The sequence below is a fragment of the Pristiophorus japonicus genome, chromosome 9, assembly GCF_044704955.1.
Source record: "Pristiophorus japonicus isolate sPriJap1 chromosome 9, sPriJap1.hap1, whole genome shotgun sequence".
In the NCBI taxonomy this organism is placed as follows: Eukaryota; Metazoa; Chordata; class Chondrichthyes; family Pristiophoridae; genus Pristiophorus; species Pristiophorus japonicus.
In genome coordinates, this window is record NC_091985.1 from 216,115,087 (window position 1) to 216,134,000 (window position 18,914).

The 18,914-nt window shown below is 45.2% G+C and overlaps 1 pseudogene; it reads right to left on the bottom strand.

Moving 5' to 3' along the window:
- The window catches only part of LOC139274126 (zinc finger protein 585A-like), a 104,828-nt pseudogene that overhangs the window by 77,733 nt on the left and 8,181 nt on the right, over positions 1-18,914 (bottom strand).

Consider the following 18,914-nt stretch of genomic DNA (forward strand, 5'->3'; position numbering starts at 1 on the left):
GTATATGGGGCACATGATCAAAATCTCCAGATGACACCAAAACTGGGACTATGGCCAACTGTGAAGATGACTGTGTGACTTGTGTGTGAATACACAGATTAGTAAATGTAGATGTCAGATGAAGTTTAATGCAGAGAAACATGAGGTGATATATTTTGGGAGAAGACAATGGTCGGAAAAGTAGATTTAATAGTAAAAATGTAAAAGGAGTAGAGTAAAGAGGTGTAAGCTTCGCTGGGCAGGCCACATAGTATGCATGACAGATATGAGCCTCCCTAAGCAAATGCTTTATGTGGAGCTCCTTCATGGTAAATGAGCCAAAGGAGGACAGCGGAAACGTTATAAGGAAACCCTCAAAGCCTCCCTGGTAAAGTGTGACATTACCACTGACAGCTGCGAGAACCTGGCCGCAGATCGCCTGAGGTGGAGAAAGTCCATCTGGGCGGGCGTTGAGCTCTTTGAGTCTCAACTCAAAGAGCATGAAGAGGCCAAGTGCAGGCAGCGGAAGGAGCGCATGGCAAACCAGCCCCACTGATAGCTTCGCTCGACGAATGTCTGTCCCACCTGTAACAGGGTCTGTGGCTCTCGTATCGGGCTGTTCAGCCATAAAAGAATTCACTTTGGGAGTGGAAGCAAGTCCTCCTCGATTCCGAGGGACTACCTATGATGATGATGAAGATTCTAGCTAATGCCTTGTCTTATTAATTACCAGGTTCTTGAGTCCAGTGTCAGCAACTTAAATACCTTATTGAGAAGTAAAAGATGAGCAGATTCTCTGCCCAATGCCGTACCTTATACTGATCCATCAATCAGAGTAAACATGCAAGTTCCATGTGTCCACAGTAACTGACATGAGGTCAGCCCGCTGGATGGAACATTGGGCACCCTGAGCTTGATCTCCGGAGTCTCCAGTCCCAACTGCCCGCTTACATCAGTCTCCCTTCACTTTTATACCCTGTAGTGATCCACCTCTGGCACCGAACTCTTCTTTGTCTTCTCTGCTGGGTTTTGGCAGGAAGCAAGGAAAAGACTGCTGGAACTTGAACATATTCCCTGGATCCCAGCAGATACTTTTCTTCAGCAATGTTCTCAATATCCTTAAACGAATCTGCCTACTGTTAATTATATTATTTCTTATAGTTTCACAATTGTATGTGTAAGCATCTCACATTATAATCTAATCTATTCTATTACTCACTCTGGTTTAAGCTTACATTGCAGTCAATAACAGACAAACCCTGTCCTTTCCCCTGATCTGATTAGAGTTTCTAACTAGCTGATTCTGTGGAATCGATTGGCATGTCAGTGATGCCATGGGTCTGCTAATTCCCAAAGGCAGATCAGACAAAGTGCTTTTAGTGGGAGGCCCATCATTGAAAGTGAAACCAAACCAAAAAGAACAAATAAAGATTTAAACCAAGGGAACAGGAAACAGGACCACATCTGGCCCAAAAGTGGTATTAATCCCCAAAAGTTCGGTCTAGACAGTTAGAAACTCCTCCTGGTGACTGTGTGCCTGCAGGACTCGGCTTTACTCCAGTGTTTGAAGGCACAGAGAGCTGGCAATGTGTGGGAATTCCAGGGCCAGTGAGGACACGCACAGAAATACCCGAGAGCAGTGAAAGCTCACTGGGCCCCAGCACGCTTTGGAAAACCCCGGGAAAGGGCAAAGCCAGCGTGCCCACTCCGAACCGGTTTGCTGCTCCCTCTGTGCCCAGCACTGCCTGCACCCCCGGTGCACTGAAGTGGAATTTCAGCCTCAGTGTTACAAGTTTCATCGGTTACAGGCTGGAGAGAGTAATAGTTCACACTGACACCAAGCTGTGTGATTGGTTCAGTCTGCATTTGACTGACAGGCCCTTTTGAGTGGTCAGGTATTCAAATTCCCAGTAACTCTCATCCCAGATAAAAGAGAGGGGAGATCTGTGTTTAAATCAAAGAGTCTCTTTGGAGATTCTCTGGGAGAAGAAACTGGTCAGCTTTAAACACCGGAAAGAGAAAAAATGTTAGAAATTTCCAATTAGCAGTTTTTGATCAATATCGACTCCCACAGGGATGGGGAATTCTAGAATAAGGAGGAACTGGTCATGATTTGAAAGGTATTGAAGGATTCGAGGAGCTCTTACATTTGGGATATTTATTTTGTCCACTCGAGGAGTTAGATAACAGACTTCTTGCTTTGAATATAAAGTTGGATTATTGGACCATTATGTATTTACTTGTTTATATTTTGTTAAATACATTTGCTGAGTGGATTTAAATTCAAGATGAGGTTTTCAGGCGGGATGCTCTATTGACACATTGAAGGTGAGTGAGATGCTGTGGGTCACACGCAAAGTCTAGTAGCTGAAAGTGATTAACAGACTGGGTTTTGTGTTTCGTGATCCTGGGCATGTTACCGATACCATCACTGCATCCCAAGGCTAGGAGAGGCACGCTGGAAGGTATGGGGAGCTGGGACTTGTCCATGAGAGTAACCAAAGGTATGAAAACTGAAATAATGTAGAGTTAGAAAGGAGAAAAGGCCCCAAAATGTAGCAGTCAGTAACAGGACATCAACTAGTCTCCTCTTATCTTGGAGACATTAAATATTGACAAACTGTGTTATTTGAAATATCAAAATATTAAACTCCAGCTCAGTTAAAAGATTATTAACACCAGCAGAAACAAACTCCAACAGTCAGAATGAACACGATTCAATCCAGGATGTGATTAACAGCAGCAACAACAGCAGAATCCAAACCTTGCAGTAACTTGTGAGCTCGCTGGTGTCTCAGTAGGTGGGATGACTGAGTGACTCCCTTGCCACATTCAGAGCAGGTGAACGGCCTCTCCCCAATATGAACTCGCTGGTGTTTCAGCAGGGTGGATGACTTTGTGAAACCCTTCGCACACTCAGAGCAGGTGAACGGTCTCTCCCCAGTGTGAACTCGTTGGTGTGTCAGCTATTCGAATGATTGAGCGAATCCCTTGCCACACACGGAGCAGGTGAATGGCCTCTCCCCAGTGTGAATTCGCTGGTGAGTTACAAGATGGTATGACCGAGTGAATCCCTTTCCATACACTGAGCAGGTAAATGGTCTCTCGCCAGTGTGAAGTCACTGGTGTGTCAGCAGATCGGATGACCGAGTGAAACCCTGTCCTCACAGGGAGCAGGTGAATGGCCTCTCCCCAGTGTAACTGCGCTTGTGTCTCTCCAGGTTGGACGATAGGCTGAAGCCTTGTCCACACACAGAGCATGTGTACCATTTCTTCCCATTGTAAACGGTGCGTTTAGCTTCCATGTTCAAAGGCCGATCATATTTCGGTCCTGATGTATTGAGTAACTCCGTGAGATCTTGACGTGACGTTTGGTTTGAGATTCCCGTCTGCAAATCCTCCCCTTTGGACACCCTGTAAAATAAATTTCAAACAGGAAATGGAAGGTGAGAGAGAACCTACCAAATCATAAAGACAGGTTGTGAAATTGAGCTCAATGAATCTGGTCATTTGTAAGGCTGGCACTGGAGAAATGTCACCATGAAAGCTGCTGGATTGTCATAAAAATCCAACTGGTCACTGATGTCCTTCAGGGAAGGGAACCTACCTCCCCCGACAGGACCACATGGGAAATTGTTGATCCTATTGGGCAGAGAAGTACTGGGGGTTAAACCCAGCAGCTTCTCCTCCATCCCCACTGCAGCTCAAACTGATGCAACAAACAGACCTACACAGGAGGCCAGGGACTGACTTCGACATCCAGTGCCCATCCCAACACAGTGCGGCCTGGAATTGCTGGGCCTTCTGTATAAATGCAAGCTTTTGTTTTCCTTGTGTGGGGGAGGTGCTGCCCCCAGGGTTTCCTGGTGCCGCAGCCCTGGCCACTTGTCTGCCAGGCCCTGCGGCTCTGACTCGGGATCTGAGACCTGCACTCGGTGTTGCTGAGGCTGCGCTCACTCCGGACAGTCTCAGGGAGCCGCTCCGCGCAGGAAGGCGCTCTCCGGGATCAGCCCTTTCCGTGCGCTGCCCCCCTGATGATGGAAATAGGGCGTATTCCACCACGCAGAACACTCTGTGTAAGACCATCCACCATTTCCGGAGAGTGGTACAGCACAGAAGGAGGCCATTCAGCCCATCGTGTCTGTGCCAGCCTTTTGGTAGAACTATTCAGTGAGTCTCAATCCTCTGCTCTTTACCCATAGCACAGTATATTTTTCCCTTCAAGTATTATTTGAAAGTTACTATTAATCTGCTTCCACCACCCTTTCAGGCAGAGCATTCCAAGTCACAACTAGTCACTGTGTAACAAATGATTCCACATCTCACCCCCGGTTCTTTTGCCAATCATCTGAAGTCTGACTCCTCTGGTTACCTACCCTTCTGCCACTGGAAACACTTTCTCCATATTTACTCTTTTTGTACATCTCTATCAAATCTCCTTTTATCCTTTTCTGCTCTCCGGAGGAAACATTCTCCAGTCTCTCCACATAACTGAAGTTCCTGATCCACTCCTTGCTTTGGAGGCAGTTCAGGGAAGGTTCACTAGGTTGATTCCGGAGATGAAGGGGTTGACTTATGAGGTAAGATTGAGTAGGTTGGGCCTCTACTCATTGGAATTCAGAAGAATGAGAGGTGATCTTATTGAAACGTATAAGATTATGAGGGGGCTTGATAAGATGGATGCAGAGAGAATGTTTCCACTGATGGGGGAAGACTAGAACTAGAGAGCATGATCTTAGAATAAGGGGCCGCCCATTTAAAACAGAGATGAGGAGAAATTTATTCTCTGAGGGTTGTAAATCTGTGGAATTTGCTGCCTCAGAGAGCTGTGGAAGCTGGGATATTGAATAAATTTAAGACAGAAATAGACAGTTTCTTAAACGATAAGGGGATAAGGGGTTATGGGGAGCGGGCAGGAAAGTGCAGCTGAGTCCATAATCAGATCAGCTATGATCTTATTGAATGGCAGAGCAGGCTCGAGGGGCTGTTTGGCCTACTCCTGTTCCTATTTCTTATGTTCTTATCCTGGCACCATTCATTCTGCACCCTCTCTAAAAGCTTGGCATTATTCCTAAAGTTTGAAGCCCAGAGTTGAACACAATACTCAAGCTAAGGTCTAACCAATGTTTTATTAAGGTTTAGCATAAATGAACATCAAGTGATGATATTTCTGTGATGGGGTTTAAACGGCGAGGTCCATCCAGTCAGTTGGATTTGTAAATAAGACTCTGAACTGAAAGAAGTGCAATTGTAGTGGAGAGCCATGAGACACGCTGTGTAACCAGGCGCGAACACTCTGCACATCCCAGACATCAATTGTTTCCCACTCGGCATGAAAGGAATATGTTACTTGCAACAATTCATTGGATTTGATTTCAAATATATTAGTATAGAAACTGAATCATGTTTCTATGATTGCTTTCCCAACTAAGATTCAAGGCTTCTTTTTTTATGTCTGCGTACAGTCCCAGGATTCCAACCCTGGGGCTGTACATGGGGATTCTAACCCTGGGACTATACACGGGGTTTCCAACCCTGGGACTGTACATGGATATTCTAACCCTGCGACTGTATCTGAGGATTCTAACCCTGGGACTGTACATGGAGATTCTAACGCTGGGACTGTACATGAGGATTCTAACCCTGGGACTGTACATGGGGATTTTAACCCTGGGACTGTACATGGGGACTTCTAACCCTGGGACTGTACATGAGGATTCTAACTCTGGGACTATACATGGGGATTTTAACCCTGGGACTGTATGTAGGGCTTCTAACCCTGGGATTGTACGTGGGGATTCTAACCCTGGGACTGTACATGGGGATTCTAACCCTTGGACTGTAGACGGGGCATTCCAGCCCTGGGACTGTGGCTGTTGCTACAAATGTGTGGGATGTAAACTGAGCAGCATCTTTAGGAGGGATGGTGAGAAATCCAACGTGTGAAGAGTGAGAGAAAAATAACTGAGGCAGCCATTTTATTACGCGGACACTAGGACCCGATTGGGACCAGACACTGAATCTCTGCCCACGATTTATAACCAAGAGAGCCGCGCATGCGCTTTACTACTCACTGTTTCAAGATGGTGGAGCGCTGAAGCGGCCTTCCTGTACAAAGATGGCGGCCGTTAGCCTGGGCCTGTGACCTGGAGAAAGCCGCGAGCTGCAAACGTGGGGCTATCAGGTTATTATTCCGGGCTTGCGGCATACACCAGTTGTTTAGGAACCCTCTCCGGCCTCTCGCGGATCCATTACGCCCCTCCGCTGAATCTTACCGAGTTGTCCGCAGCCGCTCGATACTGTCTCCACCATTACACGCACTGCACGTGCTCCAAACCAAGGCGGGTTCCGCGCTTGCGCATTAGGCTCCTGTAGGCTGCGTGCGGCACATTCTCCCCCGCGGTGAATGCTGGGAAGAAGCCACGCCATTGAAAGCCCACGTTCCTGAATGGACCTGGATTTAAAGTGATTGCTTTGAGCACTGAACCATGTTCATTCTGGCAGCTTGAGTTTGTTTTTTCTGATCTTAATAACCCCTATACCTGGGATGAAGATTACCATTCCTTATATTGAGGCGCTATAATTCCCGAGCGGCGCATAAACGCCGACATGGACTGGATAGTCCGAATGACCCGTTTTTGTGCCGTATATTCTATGTAATTTTGCTCAGTGCGTAGCACACTCACCTCTGAGTCAGAAGATTGAGGGAGCACTGCACTGTAAACAAAGGCCCCGTTTGTTCTTTCAAGTGGGCTAAAAGATCCCATATTACAGGCAGCTCTCGATTATCGCACACGGATGCAATGGGAAACCTTTGTAATGGCATTAGAAATGCCTTGTTTGTGCGTGCTGCTGCAGCCGCTGTCTCTCGTAGCCACCGCTGACGTCGGAGTCCTTTCGGCTCGGGAAGGCATCGGGTCACTGAGGCCGGAGTCCTTTCGGCCTGGGAAGGCAGCGCACTCCGGAACCCCGGAGCTAGACAATCTCCACCTTGAGGCCACCTGCACACATGTTGGTAATGTCCATACTTAACTGCCTTGTTACTGTTTGCACAGTATTTATTCATTGAAGTTTTAACTTTATAATGTCAACTCACTCTAACTGAGAAATCGTTTACCCAGCATAGCCCAATCCCCGAGGGACCCAGATAATCGTGAGTTGCCTGTATTTCGAAGAAGACCGGGGAAGTTATCCCCGCTGCCCTGGCCAATATTTATCCCTAAATCAACATAACAAAAAAAACAGATTATCTGGTCATTATCACAATGCTGTTTGTGGGAGCTCGCTGTGCGCAAATTGGCTGCTGCGTTTCCCACATTACAACAGTGACTAACTTCAAAAAGTACTTTATTGGCTGTAAAAAAAACTTTGAGATGTCCGGTGGTCGTGAAAGACGCTATATAAATTGGTGTCTTAGTATAAGTGGTCCCCGAATTTGGTGCTTCAGTGTACCTGGTTCCTGGATTTTGTGTCACAGTATTGGTAATCCCTGGATTTGGTATCAGCGTGTGAGTGGTCCCTGAATCTAGATTCTCAGTGTAAGTGGTCCATGGATTTGGTGTCATCGGTAAGTGCCCCCTGGATTTGGGATCACAATGCAAGTGGTCCCTGGTTTTACTGTCTGAATGTAAGTGATCCCTGGATTTGGTGTCACAATATAAGTGGACCCTGGATTTGGCGCCATCATGTAAGTAGTCCCTGGATTTGGTGTCAAAAACATTTCTTAACTGGGACTGAGGACAAGCCCGCAGCCCAGCAATGTGTTCAGAACAGAATGATCCCACACACATCTATTCCCAATTAACACAGTCCACATGAATTCGCCAGAAACAGTTCAGCACCCACAATTAACTGCAGCATTGCGCCTAACTTCACTGAAACACACAATTCAAAACATTTTAAAGATAAAATAAACCCCATCAAGCCATCAAATCCAGTTTTCTTATTGTTCAGTACAGGCAATGACACAAACATCTTGAAGAGAAATCTTATCAATTTACTACACTTCCCTGACTTTCAAAAACATTTGCATTAATACCAGATTGCACCCAGATGATTTATGCCAATTCACCCAAGAACAATGATTTAAGAAAAAAATCCAAATTGATGGTGTAATTTACCTGTTTTCATCTTACATCTTCACTCACTTCCTCTCGTCAACTTTGATACAGTATTCACCATTTCATTCATGAGCCCTGGAAGAATTTTACTGTCCAATACAATATCATAATATCTTTAAATATAGATTAAACATTCCCACTTGCTCCAAGTTATAACCCATTTGTTTGTTTAATTTTATTTAACCATTTTTACTTAACTCTTCTTGGACCTTTTATTCCCCAAAATATACCAGAGAGCAATTCAATCTGCAAAATGAAGTTACTTTTAACACAACTTCTTTCTGAATATGTAGTTTGGACAAGACCACATAGACTGGATCTTTTCAAAAACCAAACTTGATTATCCCCTTAAATTTCAGTTAATTTTCCCTCCTCATGTGCTTGAACAGCACATCAATTTTAATTTCACAAGCAAATTATGTCCAGACTTTGTGATATTACAAAGAACATTAAAGTAACAATTGCATTTGGATTCAAGTCATTTATCTCCACCTTCAAGCAGTGTGTCTTGGAAAACAGGATTACATGGGATATACGGCACAAAAACATACTATTCGGCCCAACAAGCCCATGCTGGTGTTTATACTCCACTCGAGCCACCTCCCATCTGTCCTCATCTACTTCTATCAGCATAACCCTCTATTCCCTTCCCCCTCATATGCTTGACTAGCTGCCCCTTAAATATTTCTATACTATTCACTTGAGCCACTTCCTGTGGTAGCGAGTTCCACATTTTCACCAATCTTTGAGTAAAAAAGTTTCTTCTCAATTCCCTATTTGATTTCTTGGTAACTATCGTATATTGATGACCTCTTGTTATGCTCTTCCCCACAAATGGAAACACTCACTCTGTATCTACTCTATCAAAATCTTTCATAATTTTAAAGAACTCTATAAGGTCATCATTCAGCCTTCTTTTTTGAAGAGAGAAGAGACCCAACTTCTCCTTATAGGACAGATATACCCTCATTTCTACTATCATCCTTGTAAATCTTCTCTGGACCCCCTCCAGTGCATCTATATCCTTTTTTTAATATGGCAACCAGATTTCTATGCAGTAGTCTCAAGTGCAGTCTAACCAATGTTCGATACAGGTTAAGCATAACTTCACAACTTTTCCATTCTATAAGAATTCAATTCTGTAACAGTTCTATAACAATTGATCCCAATAATTTAACCCAATAGGGTAGTCATATGTCCAATTTTGTCAAGACGCTGTGACATTCGATGTCTGCAGATAACTGGAGATAAATTCTTGAAACTGCTGGATCTCTTGCTATGCCATCAACCTCTCATCAAACTGGAGCAGGCAGTACCTAATATAGTAGTCCCTGGCTACTACATAGTCCAGAGACACAAGTCTGCATTTTCTTAAACATAGAAAATAGGTGCAGGAGCAGGCCATTCGGCCCTTCAAGCCTGCACCACCATTCAATAAGATCATGGCTGATCATTCAACCTCAGTACCCCTTTCCTGCTTTCTCTACATACCCCTTGATCCATTTGGTCATATCTAACTCTCTTTTGAATATATCTAATGGACTGGCTTCAACAACTTTCTGTGGAAGAGAATTCCACAGATTAACCACTCTCTGAGTGAAGAAGTTTTTCCTCATCTCGGTCCTAAATGACTTACCCTTTATTCTTAGACTGTGACCCCTGGTTCTGGAACTCCCCAGCAACGGGAACATTCTTCCTGTCTCTAACCTGTCCAATCCGGTCAGAATTGTATATGTTTCTATGAGATCCCCTCTCATTCTTCTAAAGTCCAGTGGATACAATCGCAGTTGATCCAGGCTCTCCTCATATGTCAGTCCTGCCATCCAGGAATCAGTCTGGTGAACCTTCGTTGTACTCCATCAATAGCAAGAACGTCCTTCCTCAGATTAGGAGACCAAAACTGAATACAATATTCCAGGTGCGGCCTCACCAAGGCTCTGTACAATTGCAGTAAGACCTCCCTGCTCCTATACTCAAATCCTCTAGCTATGAAGGCCAACATGCCTTTTGCCTTCTTCACCACCTGCTGTACCTGCATGCCAACTTTCAATGACCGATGAACCATGACACCCAGATCTCGTTGCACCTCCCCTTTTCCTAATCTGCCGCCATTCAGATAATATTCTGCCTTCGTGTTTTTTACCACCAAAGTGGATAACCTCACATTATCCACATTATACTGTATCTGCCATGCATTTGCCCACTCTCCTAACCTGTCCAAATCACCCTGCAGCATTTTACCATCCTCCTCACAGCGCACTCCGCCACCCAGTTTAGTGTCATCTGCAAACTTGAAGATATTACCCTCAATTCCTTCATCCAAATTATTAATGTATATTGTGAAGAGCTGGGGTCCCAGCACTGAGCCCTGCGGTACTCCACTAGTTACTGCCTCCCATTCCAAATAGGACCAGTTTATCCCGACTCTCTGCTTCCTGCCTGCCAACCAATTCTCTATCCACGCCAGTACATTACCCCCAATATCATGTGCCTTGATCTTGTACACCAATCTCTTATGTGGAACCTTGTCAAAGGTCTTTTGAAAGTCAAAATACACCACATCCACTGGTTCTCCCTTGTCCACTCTACTAGTTACATCCTCAAAAAATTCCAGAAGAATGGTCAAGCTAGATTTCCCCTTCATAAATCCATGCTGACTTCGACCGATTCTGTCACCGCTTTCCAAATGCGCTGCTATTTCATCCTTAATAATAGATTTCAACATTTTCCCCATTACTGATGTCAGGCTAACCGGTCTATAATTACATGTTTTCTCTTTCCCTCCTTTTTAAGAAAAGTGGTGTTACATTAGCTACCCTCCAGTCCATAGGAACTGATCCAGAGTCGATAGATTGTTGGAAAATGATTGCCAATGCATCCACTATTTCTAGGGCCACCTCCTTAAGTACTCTGGGATGCAGACAATCAGGCCTTGGGGATTTATTGGCCTTCAATCCCATCAATTTCCCCAACACAATTTCCCGCCTAAAGGATATCCTTCAGTTCCTCCTTCTCACTAGATCCTTGGTCTCCTAGTACATCCGGAAGGTCATTTGTGTCTTCCTTCATATTTGTTCAATTGGTCTGCCATTTCTTTGTTCCCCATTATTAATTCACTTGAGTCCGACTGCAAGGGACCTACGTTTGTTTTCACCAATCTTTTTCTTTCACATATCTATAGAAGCTTTTGCAGTAAGTTTTTATGTTCCCGGCAAGCTTCCTCTCATACTCTATTTTCCCCTCCTAATTAAACCCTTTGTCCTCCTCTGCTGAATTCTAAATTTCTCCCAGTCCTCAGGTCTGCTGATTTTTCTGGCCAATTTATATGCCTCTTCATTGGATTTAACACTATCCTTAATTTCCCTTGTTAGCCACGGTTGAGCCACCTTCCCTATTTTATTTTTACTCTAGAAAGGGAAGTACAACTGTTGAAGTTCATCCATGTGATCTATAAATGTTTGCCATTGCCTATCCACTGTCAACCCTTTAAGTATCATTTGCCAGTCAATTCCAGCCAATTCACGCCTCATCCATTCAAAGTTAGTTTTCCTCAAGTTTACAACCCTAGTTTATGAATTTACTGTGTCACTCTCAACCTTAAAGAATTCTACCATATTATGGTCACTCTTCCCCAAGGGGCCTCGCACAACAAGATTGCTAATTAGTCCTTTCTCATTACACATCACCCAGTCTAGGATGGCCAGCTCTCTAGTCGGTTCCTCCACATATTGGTCAAGAAAACCATCCCTAATACACTCCAGGAAATCCTCCTCTACCGCATTGCTACCAGTTTGGTTAACCCAATCTATATGTAAATTAAAGTCACCCATGATAACTGCTGTACCTTTATTGCACACATCCCTTATTTCTTGTTTTATGCTTTCCCCAACCTCATTACTACTGTTTGGTGGCCTGCACACAACTCCCACCAGCGTTTTCTGCCCATTGGTATACCGCAGCTCCACCCATACCGATTCCACATCATCCAAGCCAATGTCTTTCCTTACTATTCACTGGTTCTCCCTTGTCCACTCTACATTACATCCTCAAAAAATTCTAGAAGATTTGACGAGCATGATTTCCCTTTCATAAATCCATGCTGACTTGGACCGATCCTGTCACTGCTTTCCAAATGCGCTGCTATTTCATCTTTAATAATTGATTCCAACAATTTCCTCACCACCGATGTCAGGCTAACCGGTCTATAATTCCCTGTTTTCTCTCTCCCTCCTTTTTTAAAAAAGTGGTGTTACATTAGCTACCCTCCAGTCCATAGGAACTGATCCAGAATCTATAGACTGTTGGAAAATGACCACTAATGATCACCAATTTTCTTCAACATGCATCAATATTAGAAGCACGTAAAAACACTGTGGCCTTCCTGTGACAAGCACAAACCACTGGTCTTTAGACATTTCTGATCCCAACATAATATTTCTAATCTAAACATTCTACGATGGAACTATCCACAGCTAGTTGGTTGCAAACACCAACTGTTGCTCAGTGAACTCTGTCTCTCTCCCTCTCCCTCTCTCGAATGATACCAACCACATTTTCCCCTCTATCAAATGAACTTAACACAAACACCTTTCAGAAGATGAATTAACCGAGTTCCATATGCCAACATCCCTCTAATCTTCCATTCACTGCAACTGAAAAGAAACCGGCAGATTGTACCAGTCAGGATTTGAAAGATATTTACAACAGATTCTAGATGTTCTTAGAATTAGCATTGTTCTTTAATCGCTCCACTCGAGGAGTTTGATAACAGATTTTCCTGTGACTATAGAGCTGGGTTATTGGGTCGTGATGTGTTTACTTGTTCATCTTGTTGACTCTAAACCTTTGCCAATTATTTGATGTGATCAGTTTGCTTTTACTTATTTATTTTTTTAATACATTTCCTGAGTGGAATCAAATTTAAATTGAAACCATGTTTGCAGGTCTGATGCTCTGTTGACACATCGAAGGTGAAAGAGATGCTGTGGGGCACACGCTAAGTCCAGTAGCTGAAAGTGATCAACAGACTGGGTTCTGTGTTTAGTGATTCTGGGCATGTTACCGATAACAACCCTAGATACCAAGATGAGGAGAAGCACTCTGGAAGAAATGGGGAATTGGGACTTGTCCATGAGAGTTACCAAAGGTATGAGAACAGAAATAATATCACGTTAGAAAGGAGAAAAGGCCCAAAATTGGAGCAGTCGGTAACAGGACTTCAATTAGTCTCCTCTTATCTTGGTGACATCAAATACCAACACATTGTGTTATTTGAAATTTCAAAATCTTAAACTCCAACCCAGTTATAGGGGTTGTTAGCATCAGTTGAAACAAACCCCAACTATCAGAATGAGCACGATGTAATTAACAGCAGCAATAACAGTAGAACACAGCCCCTGCAGTCACTTGTGAACTCGCCGGACCCATGGGATCTTGTTCGGGCCTGAGGCCCACCACACCGGGTGTTTATAAAGTGGATAATGTGGATAATGGGGCTCGGGGCCGCACTCGGTGCTTTTCACCCAAAGTTTCCCCTCAGAGTAACCCACTCCCTGGAGCTCACTCACCTTCCGTGTTACCGCCTGGCACCACTGCCCCACCGTGCACTCTCAGCTCACACTGCCCAGCTGATTACCGCAGGTCTGGACCAACTCGCTGCGTAAAAATGTTTTTTCTTATGTTGCCTTTGGTCACAATACTCTAGTTGAGGCCAAACCTGTATCTTATACAGGTTCATCATAATATCCACACTTTTGTACTCTAGCTTCTTCTTAGGCAATGCCTTGGAGTCGAGGATGACTTGCTTCCACACTAATGAGTTCTCAGGTGACTGATGAATCCAATGCGGGACCTACAGTCTCTGTCACAGGTGGGGCAGATGGTGGGGTTGATGGGATTTTGTTTGAAGGGACAGGTGGGTGGGGTACTTGGGTTGTCGTGCGCTCCTTCCGCTGTTTGGGCTTGGCTTCCGCTAGCTCCAGGCGAAGAGCGGCAGTTGGGGAGAGGCGGGAGCAGTGTCGGAGCGGCCTATAAAAGGCCCAGCGGGAGCTCGAGTACCAGCGGCAATTGGTGAGAGGTGGGAGCAGTGTCGGAGCGGCCTATAAAAGGCCCAGCGGGAGCTCGAGTACCAGCGGCAATTGGTGAGAGGTGGGAGCAGTGTCGGAGCGGCCTATAAAAGGCCCAGCGGGAGCTCGAGAGTCAGTGTCGGAGCGGCCTATAAAAGGCCCAGCTTGTGCAGCTACAGCGGGAGAGAAAGCAAAATAGAAGTAGAAAGGAATCAAAAGGTGACGTCACTGCCAATGGGGTAAGTGATTGGCTGGTGATTCGTGAGTAGCTTTTATTTTTATATCAGTAAGTGAACTGTAATATTGTCCAGAACTTAAAGAAAGGTAACTTTGAAGGTATGAGGCGTGAATTGGCTGGGATGGATTGGCGAATGATACTTAAGGGGTTGACTGTGGATGGGCAATGGCAGACATTTAGAGACCGCATGGATGAACTACAACAATTGTACATTCCTGTCTGGCATAAAAATAAAAAAGGTAAGGTGGCTCAACCGTGGCTATCAAGGAAAATCAGGGATAGTATTAAAGCCAAGGAAGTGGCATACAAATTGGCCAGAAATAGCAGCGAACCTGGGGACTGGGAGAAATTTAGAACTCAGCAGAGGAGGACAAAGGGTTTGATTAGGGCAGGGAAAATGGAGTATGAGAAGCAGCTTGCAGGGAACATTAAGACGGATTGCAAAAGTTTCTATAGATATGTAAAGAGAAAAATGTTAGTAAAGACAAACGTAGGTCCGCTGCAGTCAGAATCAGGGGAAGTCATAACGGGGAACAAAGAAATGGCGGACCAATTGAACAAGTACTTTGGTTCGGTATTCACGAAGGAGGACACGAACAACCTTCCGGTTATAAAAGGGGTCGGGGGGTCTAGTAAGGACGAGGAACTGAGGGAAATCCTTATTAGCCGGGAAATTGTGTTGGGGAAATTGATGGGATTGAAGGCCGATAAATCCCCAGGGCCTGATGGACTGCATCCCAGAGTACTTAAGGAGGTGGCCTTGGAAATAGTGGATGCGTTGACAGTCATTTTCCAACATTCCATTGACTCTGGATCAGTTCCTATGGAGTGGAGGGTAGCCAATGTAACCCCACTTTTTAAAAAAGGAGGGAGAGAGAAAACAGGGAATTATAGACCGGTCAGCCTGACATCGGTAGTGGGTAAAATGATGGAATCAATTATTAAGGATGTCATAGCAGTGCATTTGGAAAGAGGTGACATGATAGGTCCAAGTCAGCATGGATTTGTGAAAGGGAAATCATGTTTGACAAATCTTCTGGAATTTTTTGAGGATGTTTCCAGTAAAGTGGACAAGGGAGAACCAGTTGATGTGGTATATTTGGACTTTCAGAAGGCGTTCGACAAGGTCCCACACAAGAGATTGATGTGCAAAGTTAGAGCACATGGGATTGGGGGTAGTGTGCTGACATGGATTGAGAACTGGTTGTCAGACAGGAAGCAAAGAGTAGGAGTAAATGGGGACTTTTCAGAATGGCAGGCAGTGACTAGTGGGGTACCGCAAGGTTCTGTGCTGGGGCCCCAGCTGTTTACACTGTACATTAATGATTTAGATGAGGGGATTAAATGTAGTATCTCCAAATTTGTGGATGACACTAAGTTGGGTGGCAGTGTGAGCTGCGAGGAGGATGCTGTGAGGCTGCAGAGCGACTTGGATAGGTTAGGTGAGTGGGCAAATGCATGGCAGATGAAGTATAATGTGGATAAATGTGAGGTTATCCACTTTGGTGGTAAAAACAGAGAGACAGACTATTATCTGAATGGTGACAGATTAGGAAAAGGGGAGGTGCAAAGAGACCTGGGTGTCATGGTACATCAGTCATTGAAGGTTGGCATGCAGGTGCAGCAGGCGGTTAAGAAAGCAAATGGCATGTTGGCCTTCATAGCAAGGGGATTTGAGTACAGGGGCAGGGAGGTGTTGCTACAGTTGTACAGGGCATTGGTGAGGCCACACCTGGAGTATTGTGTACAGTTTTGGTCTCCTAACCTGAGGAAGGACATTCTTGCTATTGAGGGAGTGCAGCGAAGGTTCACCAGACTGATTCCCGGGATGGCGGGACTGACCTATCAAGAAAGACTGGATCAACTGGGCTTGTATTCACTGGAGTTCAGAAGAATGAGAGGGGACCTCATAGAAACATTTAAAATTCTGACGGGGTTAGACAGGTTAGATGCAGGAAGAATGTTCCCAATGTTGGGGAAGTCCAGAACCAGAGGTCACAGTCTAAGGATAAGGGGTAAGCCATTTAGGACCGAGATGCGGAGGAACTTCTTCACCCAGAGAGTGGTGAACCTGTGGAATTCTCTACCACAGAAAGTTGTTGAGGCCAATTCACTAAATATATTCAAAAAGGAGTTAGATGAGGTCCTTACTACTAGGGGGATCAAGGGGTATGGCGAGAAAGCAGGAATGGGGTACTGAAGTTGAATGTTCAGCCATGAACTCATTGAATGGCGGTGCAGGCTAGAAGGGCCGAATGGCCTACTCCTGCACCTATTTTCTATGTTTCTATTACCAATTTAAGGATATCTAAGGGTTAAGGCATGGCAGGAGAGCTCGGTTACGTGATATGCTCCTCCTGTACCATGTGGGAACTCAGGGACACTTCCAGTGTCCCTGACGACTACGTGTGTGAGAAGTGTATCCGCCTCGAGCTTCTGACGGTCCGTGTTACGGAATTGGAGCGGAGTGTGGATTCACTCTGGAGCATCCACGATGCTGAGAATGACGTGAGTATCACGTGTAGTGAGTTGGTCTTACCGCAGGAGAAGGGTCCACAGCCAGATAGGGAATGGAAGACCAGCAGGAAGAGCAGTGCAAGGAAGGTAGTGCAGGGGTCCCCTGTGGTCATCCCCCTGCAAAACAGATACACCGTTTTGAGTACTGTTGGGGGGGATGACTCATCAGGGGAGGGCAGTAGCAGACAAGTTCATGGCACTGTGGCTGGCGCTGCTGCACAGGAGGGCAAGAAAAAGAGTGGGAGAGCGATAGTGATAGGGGATTCAATTGTGATGGGAATAGATAGGCGTTTCGGCGGCCGCAACCGAGACTCAAGGATGATATGTTGCCTCCCTGGTGCAAGGGTCAAGGATGTCTCGGAGCGGGTGCAGGACATTCTGAAATGGGAGGGAGAACAGCCAGTTGTTGTGGTGCACATTGGTACCAACGACATAGGTAAAAAAAGGGATGAGGTCCGATGAAACGAATTTAAGGAGCGAGGAGCTAAATTAAAAAGTTGGACCTCAAAAGTAGTAATCTCGGGATTGCTACCAGTGCCACGTGCTAGTCAGAGTAGGAATCGCAGGATAGCGCAGATGAATACGTGGCTTGAGCAGTGGTGCAGCAGGGAGGGATTCAAATTCCTGGGGCATTGGAACCGGTTCTGGGGGAGGTGGGACCAGTACAAACCGGACGGTCTGTCTGCACCTGGGCAGGACCGGAACCAATATCCTAGGGGGAGTGTTTGCTAGTGCTGTTGGGGAGGAGTTAAACTAATATGGCAGGGGGATGGGAACCAATGCAGGGAGACAGAGGGAGACAAAAGGGAGGCAGAGGCAGGAGACGGGAGGGGGGGGGGGGTGGGGGGCATAGAGGCTCAGGGCGGGGAACAGGAAGGGCCACTGTGCAGCAGAATTCTAAAAGGAGAAAGGGTGTTAAAAAAACAAGCCTGAAGGCTTTCTGTCTTAATGCAAGGAGTATCCGCAATAAGATGGATGAATTAACTGTGCAAATAGATGTTAACAAATATGATGTGATTGGGATTATGGAGACGTGGCTCCAGGATGATCAGGGCTGGGAACTCAACATCCAGGGGTATTCAACATTCAGGAAGGATAGAATAAAAGGAAAAGGAGGTGGGGTAGCATTGCTGGTTAAAGAGGAGATTAATGCAATAGTTAGGAAAGACGTTAGCTTGGATGATGTGGAATCTATATGGGTAGAGCTGCAGAACACCAAAGGGCAAAAAACGTTAGTGGGAGTTGTGTACAGACCTCCAAACAGTAGTAGTGATGTTGGGGAGGGCATCAAACAGGAAATTAGGGGTGCATGCAATAAAGGTGCAGCAGTTATAATGGGTGACTTTAATATGCACATAGATTGGGCTAGCCAAACTGGAAGCAATACGGTGGAGGAGGATTTCCTGGAGTGCATAAGGGATGGTTTTCTAGACCAATATGTCGAGGAACCAACTAGGGGGGAGGCCATCTTAGACTGGGTGTTGTGTAATGAGAGAGGACTAATTAGCAATCTCATTGTGCGAGGCCCCTTGGGGAAGAGTGACCATAATATGGTGGAATTCTGCATTAGGATGGAGAATGATACAGTTAATTCAGAGACCATGGTCCAGAACTTAATGAAGGGTAACTTTGAAGGTATGAGGCATGAATTGGCTAGGATAGATTGGTGAATGATACTTAAGGGGTTGACTGTGGATGGGCAATGGCAGACATTTAGAGACCGCATGGATGAATTACAACAATTGTACATTCCTGTCTGGCGTAAAAATAAAAAAGGGAAGGTGGCTCAACCGTGGCTATCAAGGAAATCAGGGATAGTATTAAAGCCAAGGAAGTGGCATACAAATTGGCCAGAAATAGCAGTGAACCCAGAGACTGGGAGAAATTTAGAACTCAGCAGAGGAGGACAAAGGGTTTGATTAGGGCAGGGAAAATGGAGTACGAGAAGAAGCTTGCAGGGAACATTAAGACGGATTACAAAAGTTTCTATAGATA